This window comes from Lycorma delicatula, chromosome 3, assembly GCF_047948215.1.
Source record: "Lycorma delicatula isolate Av1 chromosome 3, ASM4794821v1, whole genome shotgun sequence".
Taxonomy (NCBI): Eukaryota; Metazoa; Arthropoda; class Insecta; order Hemiptera; family Fulgoridae; genus Lycorma; species Lycorma delicatula.
The window spans coordinates 220083807-220094943 of record NC_134457.1 but is presented as its reverse complement, the minus strand read 5'-3'; positions in this window follow the sequence as shown (position 1 = coordinate 220094943).

Below are 11137 nucleotides of genomic sequence, written 5' to 3'. Positions count from 1 at the left end.
AAATCAAATGATGTACTGTTAACTGATAAATACTCAAAATACTATTAGAAAGGTTAAAAAATATGAACAGCCGTCTTGAAATATCGTAAGCCAAGAAATGTACATAATAAGCTTATGAATTTTCATTGCTGTAACTAACAAAATTCATAAAAATTTGTATAAATATATATAATATATATAACATTATATGAAATATAAACCACCTAAACACAGTAATTAGATTATTTATACTTACCTTATTTATTTCCAATAACCAGTTTGTGCAGTATCTTGCACCTTCACTTGCTATTAAATTCTATCTTATCCTTTTTAATTTATTGGTATTATTTTTGTGTAAATTATAAATATTTTCACAAGTAAATTTATGTTCATTTTTTTGTCTTCTGTCATTTGACTGGTTTTTGATGGAGCTCTCCGAGATTCCCTACCTAGTGCTAGTTGTTTCATTTTGGTATACGTTGTACCTGTAGAATAGGATACGTTGTATACCCTATTTATGTTCATATCATCATTTAAAATTTCACAATAGATAACATTATAATTTATCATAAAAAAGAGATATCATTAAAACGAATAACTTTTAATGTAATAAAAATAGAATTTAATACATACTGGAGATGCAGGGTACTGCAAAAAACAGTCGGTGGAAATTAATATGGCAAGTTTAACTTATCTAATTACTGTGTTTTGGTGGTTTATATTTCAAATAAAATATTTAAAAAATAAAAGTAACTGCAGTATCAAAAGAGAAAGTTACCTATCAATGATGTAAACTGGAGTCTAAACTAATGGCCTACCCTCTTTTTCTGTTTAGCCTCTGGAACCACCATTAGGTATTACTTCAGAGGATGGTATGTATGAATGCAAATTAAGTGTAGTTTTGTTCAGCGTCATATCGACCACTCCTGAAGTGTGTGGTTAATTGAAACCCTACCATGAAAGAACACTAATATCCACAATCTAGTATTCAAATCCATTTAAACGTCTTTACTAGGATTTGAACCTTAGAACTCTTGACTTGCAATGACGAGTTAACCACTAGACTAGCCACAGTGGGCTAATGCCGTGATAATGGCTGTTTGAATTCACAGAGCGAGTAGCTCCATTACTTGGTTGCTCTAACTGAAGCTAAACATTACATAAACTGATGGACTCTTAATAAATACTAGTATTATCATGAAATTATATGGTGTAGTAAAGAATTAGTAGTACCTTAATATTTTACCATTTGGCAACACAGCTTTACATTTATCGCCACGATTAATCCAAAGATCAAATCCATTGAGCAGCTGAAAAAATCGGTCGATCTGGTACTCTGAAGAAATAGGATGCAGCATGAAGCGAAGAGTTGATGAGATGTGGAATGTAATCTGGTAATCTGTATTATTTCTAGTCTCATTTTTATTTATAGTTTGTAAATTTTTGTAGTGAGGAAGATAACGTTAATTTCACACTTTGATCTTGATCGCACTTTAATTTCACACTTTATTTACATCCTGTCTGGTTTACGAATGTTGAGCAAAACTAATATCGAACATTATTTAAAATAAACTTATTTATTTTTGCTTTGCATTCTTGAAGCCGACTTTGCAAACGCCGTCGTGGTCATGCAGAACGTACGGTAGTATTTATAAGTGAATCTTTATACGTTTTGTAACTGTTATAATTCTATTTTACGCCGATAAACACAAATTATTTTATTTTTTATCGTGTTACACAATTTCCTTTACAGGACGAAGAAAACATTTTTTGGCGGTCTGAAATCGTGAAAAGATTCTTTGTAAAGGGTTTGCCGTGTTACATACTGGTATGCTTAGTAAATTTTATTTTTATATTTGTTAATTTATGCGTATTACATTACGTTTATAAGAGAACAGTTTAGATCTTTCTACCAGATCAGGCGAAAATCAAATCTTACTTCGAGTGTTTTACGGTAGGCCTCTCTGGGAGAGATTTCACACGTTAATAAATTGTCAACACACCAAGGTTGCTACCTCAGCGTGGTGCGGAAACGCAACCGATTTTTTCAGTTTATTATATAAGTGTACGTAACAATATTAGTAATTAAAAAATAAATTAATAATAATGAAGAAATGAACAAGTTCAACGGTTTCCATCAACGATGGAAAAATAAAAAGATGAAAATATTAACTTTTTAAAACTAACGATTAAAAGAAATAATAATAATCTAGATTTTGAAACATACAAAAAATAAACCTTTACAGATAACATAATAGCTTACGATTCGAATCACTCGATGGAGCATAAATGATCGGCTTTTTGATGCACGATAGATAGATAGACTACGTAAATCACCATTAAAGAAATCGGCATATAAAGAGTTAGACATTTTTCAAACAGCAGAAAATAATGGGTATAAAAATAAACGAACGGAAAAATGAATAAAAATAGAAATAAATTACATGAAATTAAAACACACGATAAACAAATCTCTAAATGGAGTAAATTAACAGTTACCGGGAAAGAAATTTATCCGATTAAACAAGTCTTTAGTAAATATAATTTAAAAATGGTTATAAATACAAATAATAGCCTAAAAAATTTGTTTTAACAGCAACATAGAATCAGTAACAGTATATACAAAATAAAATTTAAATGCGATGCAACATATATCGGACAAACAGGAAGATTATAATTAAGATATAATGAATGAACGCATGAGATATAAACATCTAAAACAATATTCTAATTATGCGACGCATCTGATAAAAGGATACCCTCATTAAATGGAAGAATCGATGAAATTAATTCACATATGTTAAAAGGAAGAAAAATGAACGTTTTAGAAAAAATCGTTAAATTAAAAAGTAACAATAAATGAACCGATTAACAATCAAGCGGATGTCCTTTTCAAGAAACTCAATTTATTGAAAACAGGAAATAGATAAGTAACAAACAAAAGAAGGCCAAATAAGGCGTGACGTGAATTATAAGGATAGGCGTTGACGAAACGCTGTATAAAGATTAACAGAAATGTAAAAGTAAGATTACAATAAGTTTTGACAACAGAGCGGTTTCGAAACATATCAAGAGATAAAAGAATGAAGCTAAGAAAGGCAAACAGTAGTTAACATAAAAATCATAATGTACCTGTACATTTTAAATAATGTACCTGAACTGTGTTTTATATTTAGATTAATTTCCGGGAAATGAAAAAAAAAAAATTAAATTGGCAATAAATAACCTTCGAACATTCTTTGAAGGTTCACGGAAGTAGAAGATTTAGTGGAGTTTCAAAATGCCCTTGATTTTCAAATCTGCAAGAAAATTTAAAAAAAAAAAAAATTTACAACATATATAATTAAGGTATTGTACAGAATTTCATTTTTTTTTTTAATTTTTACGTAATACTATGCACATTTTGTCTTTTCTAATGTAATTTAGTACTGTAGTACATTATTATAGATTAAAATCAATTTTTATTAAATAATGACATTTTTCTGTACAATTTTTGAGTTTCATTATTTTACCGGTCTATAGAAAACTCCCTAAATCGAAAAAAAATGTCGGTCTCTTGAGATTCGAATTAGAGAGCTTTCACTGTAATTATACGTAACTCTACGCAATGAAGACTCGACAAACGATTAAATTTAGCCGTTCTATTCTCTTGCAAACTTTTAACAGACTTCATAAAGAAGCGGTTGTTAATGTCGTGTTCTTGTCATATTCAAGCCGTACTCACAATCTTACGTACTGATCTTTCCTTCCCTTCAGGTCACGGAAGCTTTGCACATTTCTTTCGGCTAACGTAAGCAGAAATCTTTTTTATTTACACATTATATATCATTTACGTACACGATTTAAAATGAACCGTTCTGTACAGAGTGAAGGTACATTTACACCCTAAATTATAAATGAGGGTGTTCTCCCCAGATAGTATCGCTTGTGTGCATCACTCACCCGGTGCACAATCGTATTACACAAAATCATTTCAGAGATAACACTGTACATCACGGACAACAGGGTCTCTGGAATACATATCACTGATCGCTTGTAAGGCGCTCTTATAATCCAACAGACAACTACGTATCGAAATGTTGGGCTGGTTATATTAAGGCCTTATACAGTAAATAATGAGAAAAGGCCGTCCCAAAGCGGGTAATTACACGAAGCAACAGTAAGAATTGGATAGAAGAATTGTATATTTAGAAGCAAGAAAAGGTGCTGAGCTCAGATGCCTAGCATAGCAGTAGATCTTTGCTGTTCGTGATATCGATAAAGATGCGGGTTAGAGAACACCGCATCAAAGGTCAGATGCTTTGGTTGCGCTTTATAGCTACGTAAGAGCAGAAAATTTGGTTTCGTCTAGTCTAAATGGATGGCTCACCGCAAGTCGGATAAATGAATCATGGACTGCATCGAGCGTTATTCTGAGCAGACGAATAAGCTACGCACCGTAGTCTAAGCGGGAACAGACCAGAGCTCAGTAGAAACACAACAAGCGTATTCGATCATCCCCCAGCAAGTATTACATAAAACTCTCAGCATGTCTAGTTTTTAAAAAATTTTATATTCAGCTCCTTTAAATGTGTAGCCATGTCAGTCGTTCGTCAACAAGAGTCCCAAAATGTGAATCCAGTTGTTTTACACTACGATTTTAAACGGGTTATTGTGTGTTTGAGCGCCTCTTACCAGTAGCTGAAGTTTTTGATGTTACGTAAATTGAAATCTTACCCTACTAAATGCCATTTGTGTGTGTGTGTCCCCTAGCTTAGCACGGGAACGTATCGATCAGTAGCGAAAAATCCCGATTCGTTACTACATGATATATCGATATATATATGTAAGTTTTGGAAAAATTTAATACTTTTTAATCGGATCCGAATTTTCAGAAGAAAATCACAAATATCTCAAACGGTCGATCCCCACTCCCCACCACGATAATTCCGTCCGCTCTCAGTAGTACCCGTCAGATGACAATATTTTCAAGCGCCCCGCAGCGCCGTTCAGAAGTTTGGTTGGGGTTCCGTTGTAATTTTTCAGCAACCGCTAGTCCAATTTTCACGATTCAAATGGTATGCAAATAAATTAATGAGACTTGATATAGTACGACTGGCGATTACCTGTCAGAATGATTGCAGAACAATTGAATTTGAACCGTACCGCAATTCAAGTTTTGACAAACAAATTGGATGTGAAAAAAGTTTGTGCAAAATTGGTCCCAAAAAAAACTCACTGTCGAACAGAAAAACAACAGGGTGGAAGTGTGCCGCGATCTTGTTCTGATTTTCTAAAAAAATGTTAATACCGGTGATGAATCTTGGATATTTGAGTACGACCCAGAAACAAAATGCCAGAGCAAGGAGTGGAACACTTCAAACTCACCGCATCCCAAAAGAGCATTTAATTTGTTTCTTTGTTAGTAACTGCATCGTCCATAAGGAGTTTTTAATCGCATGATAGACTGTAATTCAATATGTTTACCGAGAAATTCTTGGAAGACTGCGGAAAGGAGTCGCCCACGTGAGACCAGCCATCAGACAACCGGATGCTACATCATGACAATGCACCTTGTCAAATTTAATGATTTAATTTCCAGATAACCATGATTCGGTAGATCAAGAGTGTACCGCATGCGTTAAAAAGTTAGCGTTCGACCTGCTGACACATACGAGGTCTGTAAATAAAGTAATGAGACCGGTTCAGAAAAACCTTTTATTTAAAGCGTTGTGTGGCTTCCCAAGGGAACTATTTTGAAGGTGATAGTTTCCCGCTCTTCATAGCGGTGTTGGAACTTAGAAACCGGAGGATACTTCAGGTGGTCGATTACATTTTTTTAATGTTTTCTATTGTTCCAAAATGGTACCATTGAGGTGTATTTTTAAAGCTGGGAACAGGAAGTCACATGGACTCAAGTAAGGTGAATAAAGTGGTTGAAGAACTACAGGAATGTTTTTCGTTGCCAAAAACTCATTAATTGAGGCTCAATTAATTTCATTTGAGTAATTAATCTATCGCATAATTTTAGGTTTGGGTCGCTGAAACTAATTTCTGATGAATTTTTATTTAAGTATTTCACCGATAAAATATCGAGACAAAAGTTAAAAAACAATACGCAAGATCGAATAGATAATTCCTGCCTGATTTTCTGGGAGTTTCATTAAAAAACAGACACCTGCAGAAATCAGCTGCCAGATCTTAGACTATTAGGTGCTTTACATGCGTCTAGTCATAAAAAGAGATGGCAAATCACATAGAAAACAAATTAAAGTATGATTTTCTGTTGTGAAACAGCGTATTAAAGTAAATGTTTAATTTACCATCAAACTTTTATTATTGTAGGAATCTGAATACATTTAATAAATCGATATTTGAAATGTAATCAAAGCGGTTACTAATTCTTTATCAAAAGATTCACTCAAATCAATTTAACCATCCACAAGTCGTTCGCCAACAAAAATATAAAAGAAAATTTATTCTTTGTTAAAAATAGGAGAATAAACAACATTACCTTGATAAATCATAAATTATATTAAACTGCTTTTTTTAGGATTTTATAAAAACCCGCAGATTATAGTAAAGTTCTGCAAATAAACTAAGATAAAGAATTTATTATAATGTATGCGATTTTAATTATAAGTAAAAATTAAACTAATTTATAAAAAAAACTCCTTCGCCTAATTTAAAACAAAATGTTTCCTTTGACAAAATCGTAAAATACGTACAGTAAAAATCAACTGTTCAGATTAACTCTGACTAAATAGCACCTGAATTAGTAGAAAATTTAGGAAGGAAAGTAAGTATACATGTTTTCAAATTCTTGAATCAAACAGGCCTATAATTCAAGAGAGGGAAAATTTTAATGTTTTCATTCATACGACGACTGTGTGGTACAAATTGTAGACACTCTATAAGACACGATTGTGAGGTTTTTGGTAATTTTATTTGAATTAAAATTTATAACAAACATTTTATTTACGTAAAATAACAAAATTATAATTTTTTTTATAAAGAATATTTGAAATCGATGAGGTATGAACAAAAAAGGATATATACAATATTGCTAAATTTTTATTTTCATTAAAAAAATAAACCGATATCAACCTTTTATAGACCTACAATAATATAGATTTAAAATGTAAGCTTTTACAATAATGCCTCGCCGTTTTTGGTTTTGTTAAATGCAATATTTCCTATATAAAATTATGAAAACTATCCAAATAAAATAGATAGCAATAACTCATCGCAAAGAAATTTACGAGTTATAAGAAAGAACAAACATTTAGTAATTTAAAAAGATTTATCTCCAAAATGTTGAACTTTGAATTTGATAAAATAATGATAATAAAATCATCAGTAACCGACATGAAAAGCGATTTGGAAGTTTTTGTTCGCTTCATTTTTTTATCGTTTTAATTGTCAAATGCTTTTTGATTATTAGCTGAAGGCAACGTGAAAGATTTTCTGATCGATTATTTACGATTAACCAGATAGAATCTCCAGAAGACAGTAAAGCCTTTATGCGATATAGGTAGAGTTAAAGGAGTACTAAACTTAGCGATTGCAAAGTTGTGATACGGGCACATGTCAAAATAAGTACGATGGAATAAAATAAGTACACGAACTACTGACATACTTTTAAGTTTATTTTGGAATGAGATAAAGATATTTTAACCGGTATTTGACACGCTCTTTACAATATGGTAACAAGATTAAATAAATTATATATTCCATAGAATGTCACACGTGACATTTGCATCAGTGGCATCCTGACCGAGGCAAGATGAAATATGTCTTCAAGCCTAAAAGATGACCTTTAGAAAAGCTCTTAAGGGTTAGGTACAGGGGGGTGGTGTGGCAATTGGATCTGTCACGAGGTATCTTCCTTTTCAGGGATGTATGAATCCCATTTTAATCGCATACATAAAATCTTTTCACAATTGAAGCTCCAGGATCTTATTTCAAGTTATATTATATATATATATAATCAATAAATATTTACACCTTGAAATTTGTTTTAACATAACTTACCAGTACTGCTTCAAATATAAGATGCATCTTTTTTAACAGATTAAAGGGTCAAAACATAAGGTGCGACTTAAATTGGAGGTCTAAAGCTATTTGACATAAATGCAGAGTTAATAGCTGGAAAGCTGAATCTGTACGCACGTTCATCATCAAATGGAGACCAGACAAAAAACATGAAAGAACATTTGTCATCGTACATAAATTTCTAGAAAGATGACTCTTATCAGAAAGCTTTACATCTCAATAGCTTATCGCTGTTGACATCATAATTTAATGAGTGATCGCTCTGGAATTTGTGCATATGCTCTATGCATGATGACAAAAGTTCTTTCACGTTTCCTGTCTAACATCCATTTGATGTTGAACAGGCGTACGGTGTACTACTATAGTTGTAAATCGGTCTGATTTTTCATAATCGTTCCTTTCTACCTATTTGTTGACTTTTTCTAACCGTTTCATCATCGTGGTAAAGTATTCACATACATTGCTGATTTTAAACACAAGGTTATTTTATGCGCTGAACAGATCAGAAATCTGTGCCGCCGGTAAATGGTTTTCGGTAAGTGAAGCGAACGCGCGTTAGTGATGCAGTATGACACAAAGATTATTTGCATGTAAATGAATGAAGAGATCTTTTTTGAGACCAAAACACGGAAAATATTTGGAAATCAATGCTGCTCTTTTTGCCTATTTCAAGGAACTCCACACAAAAGGTCTTCTAGTGATGTTAAAGGCCAGGGAAATTGCCAGGAATAACAGTCTTCAATTTAAAGCTAGCCACGAATGATGTGAGAAATTCGTGACAAGGCAATGTCTGTCACTGCATTGCAAACCCTCCATTTGTCAGAAGTTACAATCAGATTACAAGCGTAAATTAGTGAGATATAAACATTACGTAATCGATCTACAATTAAAAAACAATACCGTCTCGGTCAAATCGGTAATGCTGAAGTCGCTGTTTGTTTTGATATGCCGTAAAATTACATTAAGCGAGAAGAGAGAAAAACAAGTAACGGTAAAAACAACTGGATATAAGAAAGTAAGAGTAACTGCTTAGTTGTAATTCCTGGAGGTATGAAAAGTCAATTACAAACACTGGATGTCGGGGTTAATACATATTTTAAAGATTGTATTCCTACAAGATACAATCAGTGGTCGACTGAAAACGTTCATCCCCCTTACACCGAGGAACATAATTAGACGACTGAAGAATGGATTTCGAAAGCTTGAAATGATCTGCCATCAGAAGTTGTAAAAAAGTCATTCTTGAAGTGCCGCTTATCAAATCCGGTCCGCAATATTTTTGACAGATAACTAGAAAAATACGATAAAGCAGCATACTAAAGTATATTAGTACACAAAGTACTATAGCTGTTTATTCTGTCCTAAAATACTCATATAAGTCTAATGCTTTGTCGATCAAAGTTTTAAGCGCAAAAGTATACTTAGGAACATATGTTAATAACCAAAAAGCTAATATTTTTTATAAACAGTGACTATCGATATTATCAAAACCTGCAACAGATATAGAATGAATTTAGCAAATAAAGTAATATCTCAGTAGTTTAGGCCGAGTCATTCTGTCACTCCCATGTATAAGTGCAATTATTGCTTTACGCATACAATATTGCAATGTAAACTATAACTTGTCTGTTGCTGTGGCATGCGGATGATAAACAGAACACAAATAATAAAACGACGTAAAAAATCTACCGATAGATGTTAATTACAAATACTTGGAAAAATTGTATTCAATATATAATAAAAGAGGAAAAAAAGGACGGGAAGCAGATAGTATGTGTGAAAATATTTTTGAAGACATTGTCATAAATTTGAGAAACGATGACAACGGTTCAACAGGCAGTAGTTTATTGGATATTAAAAAAATACACCAAGGCAATAAATATTTTTTCTCATTTACTCGAGGAAATTTTAATATAGTGGTAACGTAATTTCTTAAAAGTTTTATTTTTAAGGTAAATATACAATTTTATCATTATTTTCAAAATGTTTGTATTACCAGTTATTAAGTAAAGAGAAGTTTTTTCTCAGATGGATGGCACTAAATTAAAATAAAAATTAGAATCATCATACTATTATTTTTTGGTTTGCTAGCGGTTTTGTGAGACAAGGTTTAGTTATAAGATCAAAAATAACAGTTATAATGTTCATCATAGAAATTGTTCCCTTAAAGGCACACATATTACTACTATATTTAAGACACAAGAGAAAAAACCATTAGTTTTTTCTAAAATTAAACCGTCTATACTAAACAAATTAACTAACATAAAACAGTTACGCGTGCATTAAAATGATAAATAACTTAAAAATATAATCCTACTTTTATCGTTAGTAGGTTAATTATTTCTAAAATTATTACGCGTTACTTCTAAGAAGTATGAACATTTTGTAGTAATACTTTCATCAAAAACATCCTTAACACAAAATTCTGAACACTAAACAAGAAGTTATTAAATACCCACAAGTATCATATAAAAATATTAATGATCTGATTAATAGAAATTAACTTTGGTAGTCATACGTTTATAAATGTTAAGGATCATTATAAAAGAACGGTAAAATTTCAGTAATTCAAATCAAATCATTAGAAGAAACATTTTGAGAAGTTAAATTAATAACACTAAAAGTAAAAACCTCCATCCAAAAATTTTGTGCAACAGCCATTTTAACCACAGATGTTTCTTTATTTACTATGTTTTCTGTTCAAGAAAAAGGACAATGTGTTTTGTCAGTAATCAGAATTTCCCCTCAATTTCCCTTCTGTGTGGCAACTGTATTATACATTTTTTTTTCCTGTTTAGCCTCCAGGAATCACCGTCATGTATTACTAAAGAGGATGGAATGAGAATGATATGTATGAGTGTAAGTGAAGTGTAGTCTTGTACAGTTTCAGGTCGACCATTACCAAGATGTGTGGTTAATTGAAACCCAACCGCCAAAGAACACCGGTATCCGCTATTTATCCTCTTCATATTTTTATATCGTACTGAGAAATTCTAAAAATAATATTTTGACATTAGAAAGATTACACCTGACATGAGAGACCGGTACCGCATCATTTGAATATAAAATTCACTAATAGTTCTATCGATGACCGACAGGTACCATTTCAAGAGCCAAAAGCTTA